Below are 17540 nucleotides of genomic sequence, written 5' to 3'. Positions count from 1 at the left end.
CCCCAGCTCCCTCAGCCTCTCCTTTTGTTTTTTTTTCTTTTTATTGACATTTTTAGTGTGAGGAAGAGGAGGCTGAGGGCAGACCTCATTGCTGTCTACAGCTACCTGAAGGGACACTGTGGAGAGGCTGCTGCTGGGCTCTGCTCACAGGTGCCTTAGGGCAACCCCCACCTCCCATGCCTCCAGGTGCCACGATGCCATCCCTTCCCTGAGCTGCTGCCATCCTCAGGGATTGGTTTCTCCCCTTGGCCTTGGGTCTGTCACTGTGGTTCTGTGGGCTGAGTGATCTTTTCTTCTCCAGATGACTCCCAAGTGCAGAGGGTGGAGTGGAGCATGAGCTGGTGTGGTCTATAGGACCTCTCTTGGGGGCTAGAGCAGTGCTCCCCCATGTGAGGGGCTGGCTGGGCAGTGCCCCAGGAGCTGGGCACTGCAGCTAGGGAAATGGCCAGCCCGAGGGCAGGAGGTCCTGGGGCTGACATCCCAAACTGAAGGTGCCTGCAGCCTGCCCCAGAGCACCTGTGACTGCTCCTGTGCTCTTCACATACTGAATAGGTTCTTCTTTTTCTTTTCCAGGCACTGGACCAGGCTGCCCAAGGAGGTGGTGGAGAGACCATCCCTGGAGGTGTGGGACACCATTTAATGGCCACCATGCTCTTAGGATGCCAGCTGGACTCAGTGCTCTCAGAGGTCTCCCCCAACCACACCAACTCTGCCATTTCCCCTGTGCAGGCCAAACAACCTTTGGGGTTGCTCTTTGCTGGTCACAGCAGACCAGGAGGGCTGTGCCCATGTGGGTGGCTGTACCTGGCTGGGGGCACCCCGAGGGTCCCCAAGCCCTGTGGTCCTGTTCCCACTCCCTCTCCTGGCAGCACCTCTGCTCTGGGTGGCAGATGTGCAGCAGATGGGATGTGAGGGCAGGTGCTGGGTGGCCCAAGCTGGTCTGTGTGCAGGAGGATTGAGGAATGCCACCTCCAGCAGCAGCCAGAACCTCTGCCAGGGCTTTGCTCTGGTGCTGCTCTCAGCCTGGAGCTCCTGCCAGGCAGGCTGCCTGCTGCTCAGCTGGGCAGGGCTCAGCTCCCACCCTGCAGCAGCCTTAAAAGGAGAGGAATGGCATTTCCCTCTTGGCACACGGGTAGGCATTCTAAAAGGGGAGCAAGGCAGCCTCTGGCCGTGCTGCTGCTGGCAGAGGGGTGTGGAAATCAATAGTGGTGTGCAAAAACACCACTGCAAGGCAGCAGAACAGGAGAGGCAGCTGGCTGGGGCTGGGGCACTGCTGTCACCAGAGCTTGGACCTGCCTTGCTTAAAAAGAGGAGCAGTAACACTCCCTTGCCTTGGCTGAAGGCACAAAGTCCTGCCTGCCACCCTCAGGGCAATGTCACTGCTGGGGTGGTGCAAGGCCACCTGCAATTGCTCTCCACGTTCACACCGGGATGGAAGGAGTTTGAAAGGGGCTGCATGGGGGACTTGGTGCCGTGGGTTAGTTAATTAGGAGGTGTTAGGTTGGACTGGGTGATCTCAAAGGACTTTTCCAACCTGGTTACTTCTGTGATTCTATGCTCACAGGATATCAGGGCTTGGAAGGGACCCAAGGAGATCATCCAGTCCAACCCCCCTGCCACAGCAGGACCACACAATCTAGCTCAGGGCACACAGGAACACATCCACACAGGCCTGGAAAGGCTCCAGAGAAGGAGACTCCACAGCCTCTCTGGGCAGCCTGTGCCAGGGCTCTGGGACCCTTACAGCCAAGAAGTTCCCCCTTGTGCTGAGCTGGAACCTCCTGTGCTGCAGCTTCCATCCATTGCTGCTTGTCCTATCCCAGGGAGCAGTGAGCAGAGCCTGTCCCCCCCTCCTGCCCCCCAGCCCTCAGATGTTTATAAGCATTGATTAAATCTCAGTCAGATTGGGTGAAACCTGACTTGGGAATGCAGTCTGGGTCTGCCTGGTGGGTGTGAAGGGAAGCTGTGCTGCTCCCTCCCTGCGTGCACTGTGCATCCCGTGGGGCTGTGCCAGCACTCTCAGTGGGCCTGCACAGGGAAGGCTGTGGATGATTGCCCTCTGTATGAAGGAGCATTAGCTTGGTCTGTGCTCTAAACCCTGCATTTTCCTGCCTGTGGAAGCTGTTTTGCTCTGTGTGCATAGCTCTGGAGCCCTTTCTGCTCCTGGCTGTTGACACGAGCCAGCAGCATTAACAGGGCTCAGCCTTTCAGTGGTGACTGCAGCCAACACCTCTCTGGCAAGCAAATGTTAATCAGCTGATGTTGCTGCAACAAATGTCAGAGGAAAAGGATAGAGAGAGGCCCTTTAGTGCTCCTTTAAACCTCCTCCGCTCCTCCGAGCGGCTGTGCTGCGCTGTGCGAGGAAGCGCTGAGGGAGCTGGGGGTGTGCAGCCTGCAGCAGAGGAGGCTCAGGGCAGAGCTCATTGCTGTCTGCAGCTGCCTGCAGGGAGGCTGTAGCCAGGTGGGGTTGGGCTCTGCTGCCAGGCAGCCAGGGACAGAAGAAGGAGACACAGTCTCAAGCTGTGCCAGGGCAGGTTCAGGCTGGATGTTGTTAGGGAGCTGTTGGCAGAGAGAGTGATTGGCATTGGAATGGGCTGCCCAGGGAGGTGGTGGAGTGGCTGTGCCTGGAGGTGTTCAAAAGGAGGTTGCATGAGGCACTCAGTGCCAGGGGTTAGTTAATGAGAAGGGTTAGGTGCTAGGTTGGACTGGATGAGCTCAGAGGTCTTTTCCAGCCTGGTTAGTTCTGTGACTGTGTGAAGGGTTGCTGTGCACTTCCACTTGTGCTACCTGACAGTTGTGCAAGAAAGCACTTGCAAAAACACCATCCCTTTGGACTGCAGGGACCTAGAACCCTGCAATCCAAACACTGCAAAGGAAATACTTTGCTGAAGTGCCAAGATGCCAGAGCTCTCCCACAGAGCAGTGTAGTGCTTCTGTTGGTGCTGCAGAGCGCAGGGCTCTGGTTGAATATTAAGAGCAGCTCCTAAGCAGCTGGCCAGAGGCTGCTCGTGAAGAAGCTCTTCACTTCTGAGCAAGGCCAAGCAGAGTCAGAGAACCAGAGCCTGGGCTGCAGCAGGAGAAGTGTGGCCAGCAGGGCCAGGGAGGTGATTTCTCTTCCTCTACTGAGCTCTGCTCAGACCTCACCTGGAGTGCTGCATGCAGTTCTGGAGCCCCTGGGACAAGAGGGATGTGGAGATGCTGGAGAGCGTCCAGAGCAGGGCCAGGAGGATGCTCAGAGGCTGCAGCAGCTCTGCTGTGAGCACAGACTGAAAGAGTTGGGGCTGTGCAGGCTGGAGCAGAGGAGGCTCCCAGGTGACCTTCTTGTGGCCTTCCAGGGTCTGAAGGAGGCTACAAGAAAGCTGGGGAGGGACTCTTGAGGCTGTGAGGGAGTGCCAGGAGTGGGGGGAATGGAGCAAAGCTGGAGGTGGGGAGATTCGGACTGGATGTGAGGAGGAAGTTGCTGAGCACAGAGTGGTTGTTTGGGGATTGCTTTGATGCTCTGCTGACTGCCTCCCCCCCAGGCTCCTGGTGGTGATGTAGGGCAGGTCTGGGGAGGAGCAAGGCAAAATTCCTTTGCCACGGCTGTTCCACAGCTTGCCTGCAGTAGGAATCTGCTTCCAGTGCTGGTTCCCAAGCCCTGTTTGATCCCTTTGATGCAAGTGGCTCCGGGACACTTTGTGCCGTTACAATAAACGCTGTGGCCAGCTCCTAGGACCTGAGCTGGGCACTTGAAGCTCCTTGGAGGGAGAGAAATGAGGTCAAAGGGAACAATTCCAGGATAAAAATATCAAGGGTTTTTTTATGGCTGGGTGAAAGGCCACTTGAGCAAATCCTGTGGGCCCTCAGCTGTGAAATAGCCTCTGAGGTTGGTGCTTTAAAAGAGGAAAAGAAAGGTGCTGGGATGTGAGCTGTGAAGGCCAAGCTGGAGCACTGGAGGGATGAGCCTGGCAAGGTGAAATGAGGCTTGGTTGTGGGTCAGGAAGGAGATGTTTGGGATGTTTGCTGGGCTTTGGGCTTTTTTCCATTAGACACACAAGAGCTGCTCAGTGGCTGTCCAAGGCTCTGTGCCTACCAAGGCTGGGGAGCTGGGTCTGGCTTGGCACTCATCCCTCCAGTGCTCCAGGCTGGCATTCACAGCCCACATCACTCAGTCTGGAGAGGAGAAGGCTCCCAGGAGACCTTATTGTGGCCTTCCAGTATCTGATGGGGCCGCAAGAAAGCTGCTGAGGGACAGGTTAGGATGTCAGGGAGTGATAGGACTGGGGGGGAATGCAGCAAAACTGGAAGTGAGTAGATTCAGATTGGATGTTAGGAAGAAGTTCTTCACCATGAGCGTGATGAGAGCCTGGAACAGGCTGCCCAGGAAGGTGCTGGAAGCAACAACCCCAAGCAGTGCTACAGGCTGGGGCCAGAGTGGCTGAGAGCAGCCAGGCAGAGAGGGAGCTGGGGGTGCTGGGAGAGAGGAGCTGCAGAGGAGGCAGCAGTGCCCAGGTGGGCAGCAGAGCCAATGGCATCCTGGGCTGGCTCAGGAGCAGTGTGGGCAGCAGGACAAGGGAGGTTCTTGTGCCCCTGTGCTCCCTGTGGGAGTTGGGACTGCTCAGTCTGGAGAGGAGAAGGCTTCCAGGTGACCTTCTTGTGGCCTTCCAGGATCTGAAAGGGCTGCAAGAAAGCTGGGGGGGGACTTTTCAGCATGTCAGGGAGTGACAGGACTGGGGGGAATGGAACAAAGCTGGAAATGGGGAGAGTCAGCCTGGAGCTTAGGAAGAAGTTGTTCAGCATGAGGGTGGTGAGAGCCTGGCAGGGGTTGCCCAGAGAGGTGGTGGAAGCCTGATCCCTGGAGGTGTTTAAGGCCAGGCTGACTGAGGCTGTGGGCAGCCTGCTCTAGGGTAGGGTGTCCCTGGGCACGGCAGGGAGGTTGGAACTGTGACTGGTCCTTGTGGTCCCTTCCAACCCTGACTGATTCTATGATTGTGTCTTGGGTGTGTTTTGCACCCAGAACAGGGGAAAGCAGGGGGCAGCTGCTGGGCAGCACCTGGGATGTGCTCTGCCATCCTGGGCACTGCCATACCGGAAAACTCCAAAGCTCAGTGCAGCCTTGCCCAGGAGATCAGGGAGAGGGAAGTGAGGAAGGTTTCCAGCAGTTAATATTTAATTTGGTGGAGTCAGTGTGGGCAGGAATGTGACATTGCTGTGAAGGACCCAGGGGGGCTGTGAGCAGCTGTGAAGGAAAGGAGCTGTCCTGGCTAATTGCCAGGCAGTGGGAGCTTGAGTGCTGTGTCCAGTTCTGGGCCCCTCCATTCAAGAGAGATGTTGAGGTGCTGGAAGGTGTCCAGAGAAGGGCAGCAAGGTGGTGGAGTCCTCATCCCTGGAGGTGTTGAAGAAACCTGTGGCTATGGCCCATGGGGACAGGGTTTAACAGCCAGGGTGGTGTTGGATTGAAGGTTGGACTTGGTCTTAGAGAGCTTTTCCAACCCCAGCAGGTCTGTGGCTCTGTGATACAATCTGACCCTGCTCTCTGAGGCATCTGCATTCATCTCATGTGGATGAGGCTCAAATTGCTGCCTTGTCAAGAAGCCCATCCTCTGAGGACCTGGTGTTGGCAGAGCTCCTGCTGTAACAAACTCCTGTTCCTCAGGAAACAAACACTTCAGCCTGATCTGCTGCTTAAAGTCCCTGGGACTTAGGAGAAATTCAATTAGTTGTGAATCTTAGGGGGGAAATGGCATCTGAAGGGCTGCAGCGTGCTCAGAATGAAGATTTCATCCTTCCTATGTTCCTCTTGTTTGCGGACAGAGTGGCTGAGAGCAGCCAGGCAGAGAGGGAGCTGGGGGTGCTGGGAGAGAGGAGCTGAAGAGGAGGCAGCAGTGCCCAGGTGGGCAGCAGAGCCAATGGCATCCTGGGCTGGCTCAGGAGCAGTGTGGGCAGCAGGACAAGGGAGGTTCTTGTGCCTCTGTGCTCAGCACTGCTCAGGCCACACCTTGAGTGCTGTGTCCAGTTCTGGGCTTCTCCATTGCAGAGAGATGTTGAGGTGCTGGAAGGTGTTTAGAGAAGGGCAGCAAGGCTGGGGAGGGGCCTGGAGCAGCCCTGTGAGGAGAGGCTGAGGGAGCTGGGGGGGTGCAGCCTGCAGCAGAGGAGGCTCAGGGCAGAGCTCATTGCTGCCTGCAGCTGCCTGCAGGGAGGCTGTAGCCAGGTGGGGTTGGGCTCTGCTGCCAAGCAGCCAGCAAAAGAACAAGGGGACACAGTCTGGAGCTGTGGCAGAGCAGGTTCATGCTGGATGTGAGGAGGAAGTTCCTGGCAGAGGGAGTGATTGGCACTGGAATGGGCTGCCCAGGGAGGTGGTGGAGCCTCTGTGGCTGGAGGTGTTGCAGCCAAGCCTGGCTGGGGCACTTAGTGCCATGGTCTGGTTGATTGGGCAGGGCTGGGTGCTAGGTTGGGCTGGGTGAGCTTGGAGCTCTCTTCCAACCTGCCTGATTCTCTGATTGTGTGATGAGGGCTTGGTGATCCCAAGGGACATTTCCACCAGGAATGTTTCTGTGTTTCTGTGTCCATGGTTAGCTCAAGGCCAGCCCAGCTCTGTGCTGGAGGCATCTCATTTCTCATGGGAAGGAAGAAAGTTACCTCAACAGAAGGAGGTTGTACAAGAGGACATTTTCTTGTCCCGATTTACAGAACCCCAGCAGGGTGGGGTTGGAAGGAGCTCATCCAGTCCAACTCCTCCCTGCTAAAGCAGGGCACCCACAGCAGCTTGCCCAGCGGCACAATGCTGAGGGGGGGCTGGAAGCTCTCCAGACAAGGAGACTCCACAGCCTCTCTGGGCAGCCTGCTGCAGGCCTGCAGCACCCTGCCAGCAAAGCAGTTTCTCCTCCTGGTCAAAGAAATGATTACCAATTTCAGGTTTTAATATGGAACTATCAGGATGCTGCTACCAGTTCCCACATCAGAGAAGAGCTCCTTGCCTCCCCTCTGGATCTGTTTGCCATGATACAGAGCAGGAAGGCAAAGCTCTTATCTCCAAACAGTGGGAGCAGAAGGAGGAGAGGAGATGGTTTTACATCCCAGCTAGGAGAGAAGAGATTGTCCATCTGTTTCCCCCATTTCCTCCCATTCAGATCACCCTTTGCAATTTAACCAAAGCCTCCTCAATTCTCCTCAAGCCAAACAAAGCTCCTGCCCCTGGCAAGCTTTCTAAATTGCTGTTTTGTAGAAGAGAGCCAAAGGCCTGACACCAAAACACCAGAAATCATGCAAAGAGCAGTCAGGTGCCTGCCAGGCCAGTGCCAGCTTTAATAAGCAAGCACCAAAGCTAATGAGACACTAAGGGACCAGCAAAGCCTTGCACACAGAGAGGGAGAAGAGCAGCAGAGGAGCTGGTTGCATGGAAGTGACCTGCCCTTTTCCTTTGGCACTGGGAGGAAAAAAGTGTAGAGCTCAGGAAGTTCCACATGGATTTATTTCTTGTCTTGGTTTTGTATTTAACTGGATCCCCCACTCCTGCCAGCACAGGAGCTGGAGCTCAGCCCATGCCCAGTTTCTTTGGCAAAGAGCTTGCCAAGGGCTTGGCCAATATTTCTGAGGTGCCCTCCCAGGAGTGCCCTGATCTCTTCTGAGTGTTACACACAGCACCAAGCTCTCTGTGCCCTCCCAGCAGAGCTTGCCCTGGGCTTTACACAGACTTCCCTGTGTGCCTGGGACTTCTCTGAGGAGCTACCTGTGGCTTTGGAATAGGTTGCACCCCTGGGGCAACTTCCCTGGGCATTTATTTCTCCTTCTACTAATTCTTTCTCCTCTGCTCTTGGCGAGGCCACATTTGGAGTACTGTGTCTAGTTCTGGGCTCCCCAGTTCAAGGGGGGCAGGGATGCTCTGGAGTAGTGTGCTCAGTTCTGGGCTCCCCAGTTCAAGGGGGGCAGGGATGCTCTGGAGTAAGTGTGCCCAGTTCTGGGCTCCCCAGTTCAGTGGTGGCAAAATAACAGACATGAGTGGTCTGCAGGTGCCAGTTCCACCCTTCAGAGCACATCCTTCAGGTGCTGCCAAGGGCATGGAGGATTCCTTACACCACTTCTTGCTCAGGTGAGGTTTTTTTGAACAGAGCAGGCATTAAAAGGATTTTTTTTCCTCTTCCCCCACCCAGAAGTAGAAATCCTCTGTAAACCCCCAAAGTGATGATAAAACATGGAGCCTTCCAGCATTATGGAAGGCAGAATCAGAGAATCAAGCAGGTTGGAAGAGCCCTCCAAGCTCATCCAGCCCAACCTAGCACCCAGCCCTGGCCAATCACCCAGACCATGGCACTAAGTGCCCCAGCCAGGCCTGGCTGCAACACCTCCAGGCACGGCCACTCCACCACCTCTCTGGGCAGCCCATTCCAGTGCCAATCACTCTCTCTGCCAACAACTTCCTAACAACATCCAGCCTGAACCTGCCCTGGCACAGCTTCAGGCTGTGTCCCCTTCTTCTGTCCCTGGCTGCCTGGCAGCAGAGCCCAACCCCACCTGGCTACAGCCTCCCTGCAGGCAGCTGCAGACAGCAATGAGCTCTGCCCTGAGCCTCCTCTGCTGCAGGCTGCACACCCCCAGCTCCCTCAGCCTCTCCTCACAGGGCTCTGCTCCAGACCCCTCACCAGTTTCATTGTCCTTCTCTGGGCACCTTCCAGCACCTCAACACCTCTCTTGAATTGAGGACTGGACACAGCACTGATTCTGTGCTCCACAACCTCCCTGGAGGTGTTCAAAGCCAGGTTGGATGAGGCTTTGAGTGACCTGTTCTAGTGGGAGGTGTCCCTGCCTATGGTGGGGGATTGGAAGTGGATGAGCTTTGAGATCCCCTCCAACCTAAACCATTCTATGACTGCCTGCATGGTCCTCTCTGAAGAGCACTAACCACAGGGTCAGTGACTGCTAATGACATTTTCAGGGGAAGAAAGTCTCTTGCTCCACTCCTCTGCTTCTGCACTGCTCTGCTCCCTGGCCTGCTGTTCCTGTGTTTGTGGTGCAGCATCTCCACAGCAACAAGTCACACGTGGGGCTATGACTTCAGCCCAGGAACATGCAGAAAGAGTCCATGAGCTGCCAGGCAGCTGAAACGTTGTTCCAGCAGGGATCACAGAATCATAGAATGGGTTAGGTTGGAAGGGACCTCAAAGCTCAGCCACTTCCAGCCCCCTGACATAGGCAGGGACACCTCCCACTAGAACAGCCTGCTCAATGCTTCGTCCAATCTGGCCTTGGACATCTCCAGGGAGGTTGTGGAGCACAGAAGCACAGAATGTGATCTTTGGTCACATTGGGTGCTTCTGTGCTCCACGACCTCCCTGGGCAGCCTCTGCCAGTCTCTCATCACCCTCACTTCTTCCTAACATCCACTTTCAATCTCCCCTCTGCTGCTTTAAACCCATTCCTCCTCCTCCTCTCATTACCAGACCCTGTCAGTAGTCCCTCCCCAGCGCTCCTGTGGCCCCCTGCAGACCCTGCAAGGCCACTCCAAGGTCTCCTCAGAGCCTTCTCTTCTCCAGGCTGCAGAGCCCCAACTCTCTCAGCCTGTCCCCAGAGCAGCCCTCTGAGCATCTTGGTGGCCTCCTCTGGGCTGGCTCTAACAGTTTGATGTCCTTTTGTGTTGGGGGCTCCAGAACTGCACCCAGGACTCCAGGTGGAGTCTGAGGAGAGCAGGGGATGCAGCAGCAGTCACAGCCACGCTGCGCTTGCTCACTGCCTGTCCTCCTTCCACCGCACTCCCGCTGGAGCTAATTGAGGCTCAGGAGAGAAGAAACCCTTCCAAAGGGACTCATTATCTTAATAGCTACAGAATAAGGCCTAAGGAAGACCTCAGGCTTTGGACAGCTCTTCAGGGGTAATAATGAAAGCAAGGGGGGGAAAAATATGTTGTGATCTGACCCAGGCTGCTGCTGCTGCTGACACCTCAGCTCCACGAGAAGAAACAAAGCCAAGCAAGTGACAGCCTGAGCAAAAATGTGCCAACGAGTTCATCTTTAATTGGTAATTAATGAGCAGTTTTACCAACTCATCAGGGCGTGAAGACTTCCCCAGCTGCAGCTCTGGCACCACAGGGAAAGTGTTTGTTTGGCTGCTGAAATCCCATCCAAGTGTCTGACCCGAGGAGCTGAGAAGGGGAGATGTCTGCCAACACCTTGTGCCCAGCAGTGCAGGAGATGTGACCAACCTCTCTTTGTCCTTTCAGCCATGACTTCCAGACCAGGGCTCCTCTGTGCTCACCAAGAGACCCTGAGGCTTGGCCTCCTCCGCAAGCAGAAAGTGCCACTCATAGACCATTTCATCTGTCCCACCTCTGTGGCTGGAGTTTCTGGGTACCCTTCACTCATCTTTTGACCTCAGAATGGCCCTGGCAGACGACCAGCACATGGAAAGATGTTAGCTCATGCAGCAGCCTGTAGGATGTAGGGAAAGCCATAGAGTCATAGAATCAACCAGGTTGGAAGAGACCTCCAAGATCATCCAGGCCTGCTCTGTCCTGGCTTGGATCAGCAGTAGTGTGGCCAGCAGGAGTAGGGCACTGATGGTGTCCCTGGATTCAGCACTGGTGAGGCTGCATCTCGGATACTGGGATCAGTTTTGGGCCTCTCACTCCAAGAAGGACATTGAGGGGCTGCAGCAGGGCCAGGGAAGGGCAACAAAGATGGTGAAGGGTCTGCAGAAGAGGGCTGGCGAGCAGCAGCAGCTGAGGGAACTGAGGGTGCTTAGTGTGAAGAAAAGGCGGCTGAAGGGAGACCTCATCTCTCTCTACAGCTCCCCGCAAAGAGGTTAGAGCTAGGTGGGGGTTGGGCTCTTGTCAGAAGGAACCAAGTGAAAGAGTGAGAGGAAATGGCCTCAGGTTGCATTGGGGGAGGTTGAGATTGGACACGAGGGACAATCTTTTCCCCAAAAGGTTTGTTGAGCCCTGGCCCAGGCTGCCCAGGGCAGGGGTGGAGTCCCCATCCCTGGAGGGGTTTCAAAGGTGTGGAGATGTGGTGCTGAGGGCCACGGGTTGGTGGTGAGCTGGCAGTGCTGGGGTAACAGCTGGACTCTGATCTCTCTCTCGAATGCCTCCAATCCCTGGGTAGTGCTTTGCAAGCGCCCTGTGAACACCTCCCAGCAGCAGAGGCAAGCAGGGGCAAGCGGGGGCAAGCAGAGGCAAGCAGAGGCAAGCGGGGGCAAGCAGAGGCAAGCGGGGGCAAGCAGAGGCAAGCAGAGGCGTTTCCGCCGTGCGTCGCCCCCGCTGCTGCTGCTCCCAGCTGCGCCCTGCATCCTCTGCCCCGCGCAGCGCCCACTGTGAGCCCCCAGCTCCTGCCGGGCACTGCCTGAGCCTGGGGCTGCTCTGGGGCTTTGCAGAGGCTGGCAGGAGCAAGGCAGAGAAGGGGAGGGGGCGATGTGTCCTGCCCTGGGGTTGAGCAAAGATGCTTTGAGCGAGGTCTGCGGTGTGTGGCAAGCTCTGCTCTGCAAGGCTCGGGGCGGAAGAGCTGCTGCTGGGGCAGGAAGCCCTGGGATGGTGACTCAAAAATGAGTCTACGCTGGGGAGTCGTTTTGGTTAGAGGAGACCTTGAACATCACTTGAGTCCAACCCTTAAGATAGCACTGCCAGGTCCCCTCTAAACCACATCCCTCAGCACTACATCTCCACACCTCTAAAACACCCCTCCAGGGATGGGGACTCCACCACTGCCCTGGGCAGCCTGGGCCAGGGCTTGACAACACTTTGGGGGCAGAAATTGTTCTTCATGTCCAAGCTAGGCCTCCCCTGGTGCAACCTGAGGCAGTTTCCTCTGGTCCTATTGCTTCTTCCCAGGGAGAAGGACCAATCTCCACCCGGCTTCAGCATCCTTGCAGGGAGCCAGGTCTCCCTTCAGCCACCTTTTCTCCACACTAAGCACCCTCAGTTCCCTTAGCTGCTGCTGCTTGCCAGCCCTCTTCTGCAGACCCTTCACCATCTTTGTTGCCCTTCTCTGGCTCTGCTGCAGCCCCTCAATGTCCTTCTTGGAGTGAGAGGCCCAAAACTGATCCCAGTATCCGAGATGCAGCCTCACCAGTGCTGAATCCAGGGACACCATCAGTGCCCTACTCCTGCTGCCCACATTACTGCTGATCCAAGCCAGGACAGAGCTGGCCTGGATGGTCTTGGAGGTCTCTTCCAACCTGGTTGGTTCTATGCTTCTGTAGCTTTTCTTACATCCTGGTCCAGGCCAGGGTGCTGTTGGCTTTCCCCTACACCCTCCAGAAAGCTGCTCAGGCTCCTTTTCTCCAGGCTGACCAACCCCACTTCCCTCAGGCTGCCTCAGGGGGCTGGCTGGTGAGGCTGGTGGCACCGTGGGTGCCGCCAGCAGCTTATCTGTGGCTTGCAGCAGGAAGGGAGCCCCCAGGGCCACCATCCAGCCATCACTCCTGCTTCCAGAGACTGCAGGCAACGATCTGTCGGGCAGCCTGGGCTTGTGGCAGTGCCAGCTGCAGCAGAGCCACGTCAAGCCGTTGGTGCCCGGGCGGTGCAGCTGGCAGCGGCGGCTGCGGTGCAGAGCACTTCCTCCTGCTCCTCTCTTCTGCAGTTGCTGAAAGTAAATTTTTTTTGTTGCCTCTTCCGAAAAAAAAAGAAATGCAGCTGCAAACCACAGCCTATTGCCATGGCAACGGCCCTCGGCTACCACCCCTGCCTTGCTTCACATCCTTAGACCTCTAGGGCTCGGCGCAGCTCTGCTGGCCTGTCCCTGCCTCCCCCTCCTGCTCTGGCAGCCGAGCCCAAGCCATGCTGTAATGTGCCCCACGCACGCCTGAGGGGCAGGCGGAGGCTGTGCTGCCCTGCTGCTGCTGCCAGCTCGCCCTGGCACATCCCATGCCCAGCGACACCAGGTAAGAACTGTGCTTTGTTTTTCACCCCGTTTGGGCCCTGCTGTGAAGTTGTTGGCTGGCTGAGGGTAGGCTCTTCAGGAACCCAAACGGTTGCATTGCCTCTCTGTTTGCTCTGGCAGCCAGGTCTGGCTCTCCTGAGCTGAGTTAGGGAAGCTCTAATTAACTGATTAAAGAAATGAGCACCGAGCACAAGGGTTTGTTCTGCAAAGTTCAGCCAAGTTCTGCTGTTCTCAAGAGCACTGAAAGCAGCAGTTGGGCTTCAGAGCAGAACCTCTGTGGTGTTTGCCAGGGGCATGGTGGGGCCCTGGGAATGTTGGAGCTCCCTGGGGATGTTGGAGCTTTGAAGGGCCCTGGGATGTTGGGAGCTCCCTGGGGCACTGGGAATGTTGGAGCTCCCTGGGGATGTTGGAGCTTTGAAGGTCCCTGGGATGTTGGGAGCTCCCTGGGGTTCTGGGAATGTTGGAGCTCCCTGGGGCTCTGGGAATGTTGGAGCACCTTGGGGTCCTCTGCTGTTGGAGCTCCTTGGGTCCTGCATTGTTGGGAGCTCTGTGGGACCTTGGGAACGTTGAAGCTCCATGGGGCCCTGGGATATTGGAGCTCTGTGGGGCTCTGGGATGGTGGGGGCTCTGGGATGGTGGGGGCTCCGTGGGGCCCTGAGCACGCAGTGGCTTGCTCCTGGGGACACGTGGAATGAGCGCAGCGCGGGAGCTGGTCACCATGCTGCCAGTGGGTGCAGCTTTCACTTTCCTCCTGGGCTTATCCTCGCTCTGTCAATCTCTTGTGGCGCTGGGGAAGCTGAAGGAGCACTTTTGCATGCCTGCAAGCTGCCCCAGAGCTGGTTCTCTGCTGCTGGGGTGGAGCAGGGCTGGGTGCTCGGCGTGCCGGGGCTGCGCCGCCATAGCTGTGCTGCGGTTCGGTGTTTCGGTGAGGGCTGAGTGTGGCTTCCCTCCATGTACAGGTCCCCTCCATCCCTGGAGGATCACTCTTGGCCTCACTGCAGCTCATCAGGAGTTGCTGGTAAAGCTTAGGAGAAAATGAGATGAATCTCTTGGGTCCCTGCTGTCAAACATGCTGCTGCCAGGCAGTGCCCTGATGGTTTTCTGTGGTTAAAGATGGTGCTAGATCACAGGCAGGGTCCACCCAGAGCCTCCATGCTGCTCCCCACAGAAGCCAGAGTGTGGCCCTGGAGCTGCTGGCTGGGCTTCAGCTGAAGAGCAGCACAGAACTGGGTTTTACAGAGAGCAGGAAGGACGCAGCATGGATTGTCATTGGCTGCTGCGGAACCAGGGTGGGCTTTGCTCCTCTGTGTCTTTGAAGACCAGAAGAGTCCCAGCATCCCAGCGTGGTGAGGCTGGAAGGCACCTCTGGAGATCAGCCAGTCCTGCTAAAGTAGTGCCCAGCAGCACAATGCCCAGGGAGGTTGGAAGCTCTCCACAGAATATGACTCCACAACCTCTCTGGGCAGCCTGCTCCAGGCCTCCAGCACCCTCACACCAACATTTCTCCTGCTGCTCAGATGGAGCCCCATGGGTTCCAGTTTGTGCCCACTACCCCTTATCTTGTCCCTGGGCACCACTGACAAGAGTCAGGCCTCATCTTCTTTGCCCCACACCCTCCAGCTCTTGCTGAGCATTGCTCAGCTCCCCTCTGGGGTGCACTCCTCCAGGCTCACCAGCCCCAGGGCTCTCAGCCTTCGCTCCTCACAGAGCTGCTCCAGGAACCTCAGCATCTTCAGAGCCTCCACTGGATTCTCTCCAGTACTTCCTTGTCTCTCTTGAACTGGGGAGCCCAGACCTGGATCCAGCCCTCCACATGTGGTCTCACCAGGCCAGAGCAGAGGTGGAGGAGGAGAAGCTCCCTCAGCCTGCTGCTCACACACTTTATGTCCCCACTTCTTTTAACAAAAACACAGAATCACAGAATGGTAGGGGTGGAAAGGGACCTCTGGAGATCCAGTCCAAGCCTCCTGCCCAGGCAGGATCTCCCAGGGCAGGTTACAAAGGAATGCAACCACATGGCTGACAGGGCACAGGCTGCCCAGGGGCGTTGTGGAGTCTCCCTCTCCGGAGACATTCAAGAACCATCTGGATGTGTTCCTGTGTGATCTGGTCTGGGTGACCCTGCTCTGGCAGGGGGGCTGCACCAGATGAGCTTTCAAGGTCAGGTCCCCTTCCAACCCCTGACATTCTATGAGTCTATGATTCAAATGGGTCTTGAAAGCCTCCACAGAAGGAGACTCCACAACCCCTCTGGATCTGCTGGCTGTGAGAGGCTTTGAGAGGCTGCTGCAGCGGGAGGGAGGGCAGCTCCAAGCTGTCTGTTATCTCAGCAGCATGCAGACACAGATAGCACAGCTCAAACAAGCAGGGGCTATCTGCCCTGCAGCAGGGTGAGGCAGAAGTGGCTACTGCTGGAGTCACTCTGGACCAGATAAAAGCCATGGAACCATGGCTCCTTCAGCAGGGCTGCAATTCAGTGTCAGCCTCTTCTGGGCTGCTGAGGGAGAGCACATGGAAAAGAGCAGCTTCTGCCGGCTCAGAACGCTTCTGTCTGTCTGCAGCCACTTTTCTGTCTGCCTTTGACAAAGGACAAGAGAGAACAAAGGAAATTAGAGCAGGAGGTGACATTTGGTGACTGCTATATTGCAGCTGTCTGGGGTGATGAAGCGAAGCCCCAGGGAGGAGGTGGAGTCACCATCCCTGGAGGTGCTGGAGAAATGGTTTAATGGCCATGGTGGTGTTGGGCTGAAGGTTGGACATGATCTTGGAGGTCTTTTCCAACCCAGTTAACTCTAAGATTGTCTATGTAAAGCTAGGTGGCTTTGCTCACTGAAAAGGCAGGGCAACAGCAGCACCCTGCACCCCTTATGGTGGATCACAGGCTCACAGGATGTTAGGGGTTGGAAAGATCATCCAGTCCAACTCCCTTGCCAGAGCAGGACCACACAAACTAGCTCAGGGCACACAGGAACACATCCACACAGGCCTGGAAAGGCTCCAGAGAAGGAGACTCCACAGCCTCTCTGGGCAGCCTGTGCCAGGGCTCTGGGACCCTTGCAGTCAAGAAGTTGCCCCTTGTGCTGAGCTGGAACCTGCTGTGCTGCAGCTTCCATCCACTGCTGCTTGTCCTATCCCAGGGAGCAGTGAGCAGAGCCTGTCCCCCCCTCCTGACTCCCAGCCCTCAGATAGTTATAGACAGTTTTGAGCTTGTGTCACTCAGAGTTCTCCCTTTGGATCCCTCTGAAGCAGGAACTGAAGTGGGCAGCACTTCTATTCTGTTCATGGCATAGTGGTGAAGGGAATGCCAAGCGGATGCCATCCTCACATAGGGCATCCAGGACAGGTCAGTACCCCAGTGCTGTGCTTGTGATGCCCCTGCCAGCCTGGGCAGCCCCTGCTGGCCCTGCAGCCCTTCCTTGCTGACTTTAGAGTGAAGGGCAGGCAACCATTACACAATTTCTGGAGGTCAGAGTCTTGCTTCACTCGCAGCAGGGCTGTTGGTTCAGGCAAGAGTTCCTCTTTTCCACTTGTCCCAACCACACAGAGTGACTCTGAGCCACCAAACGCCCTTCAGCTCCCTTTTTCTGCACCCAGCATGTTTCTCTTTCCCCTTGTCTACTAATTTCTGCCATCCTCTTGGAATGACACACGAAGCTGTGTGCAATAATGCTGCTTTGTCCTTCTCTGCTGGAAGTCTGCTGCCTCCTTTGGTATCCCAGATGGTAGCGATCATCACTACCAGATGATAATCTGGAGACCCCAAGATCTGAGGTGTCTTTACTATTTCCTCTCTACAATGCCCTGCCCAGGCACTGTGCTTACCACAGAGCTGGTGCTTGGCATCTGGGCTTATGGGCTTCCTGCACCAGTACAGGTTGGGAGATGATCTGCTAGAGAGCAGCCCTGTGGAGAATCATAGAATGTCAGGGGCTGGAAGGCACCTCAAAAGATCATCTGGTCCAGCCCCCCTGTTAGAGCAGGATCACCTGGAGCAGGTCACACAGGAACACATCCAGGTAGGTCTTGGATACCTCCAGAGAGTGAGGCTCCACAACCCCCTTGAGCAGCCTGTGCCAGTGCTCTGTCATCCTCGCAGTGAAAAAGTTCTTCCTCAGGTTCACAAGGAACCTCCTGTGCCTCAAATACCTCCTTCCTCAAAAGAGGGACCTGGGAGTGCTGGTGGACAATTCTCACAGCAATGTGCCCCTGTGGCCAAGAAGGCCAACAGGATCCAGGGGTGCATTAAGAAGAGTGTGTCCAGCAGATTGAGGGAGTCCAACTCCCCTGCCAGAGCAGGACCACACAAACTACTTCAGGGCACACAGGAACACATCCAGACAAGCCTGGAAAGGCTCCACAGAAGGAGACTCCACAACCTCTCTGGGCAGCCTGTGCCAGGGCTCTGGGACCCTTCCAGTCAAGAAGTTGCCCCTCGTGTTGAACTGGGACCTCCTGTGCTGCAGCTTCCATCCACTGCTCCTTGTGCTATCCCAGGGAGCAGTGAGCAGAGCCTGTCCCCCCCCCCCCTCCTGACCCTCAGATGTTTATAAACATTTATTAAATCCCCTTTCAGCCTTCTCCAGACACTCAGCCCCAGGTCCCTCAGCCTCTCCAGGCAGTGCTCCAGTCCCCCCATCATCCTCGTAGCCCTCCACTAGACCCTCTCCAGCAGATCCCTGTCCCTCTTCAACTGGG

Source organism: Pogoniulus pusillus, chromosome 26, assembly GCF_015220805.1.
Source record: "Pogoniulus pusillus isolate bPogPus1 chromosome 26, bPogPus1.pri, whole genome shotgun sequence".
Taxonomy (NCBI): Eukaryota; Metazoa; Chordata; class Aves; order Piciformes; family Lybiidae; genus Pogoniulus; species Pogoniulus pusillus.
This window is presented reverse-complemented; position numbering follows the sequence as displayed.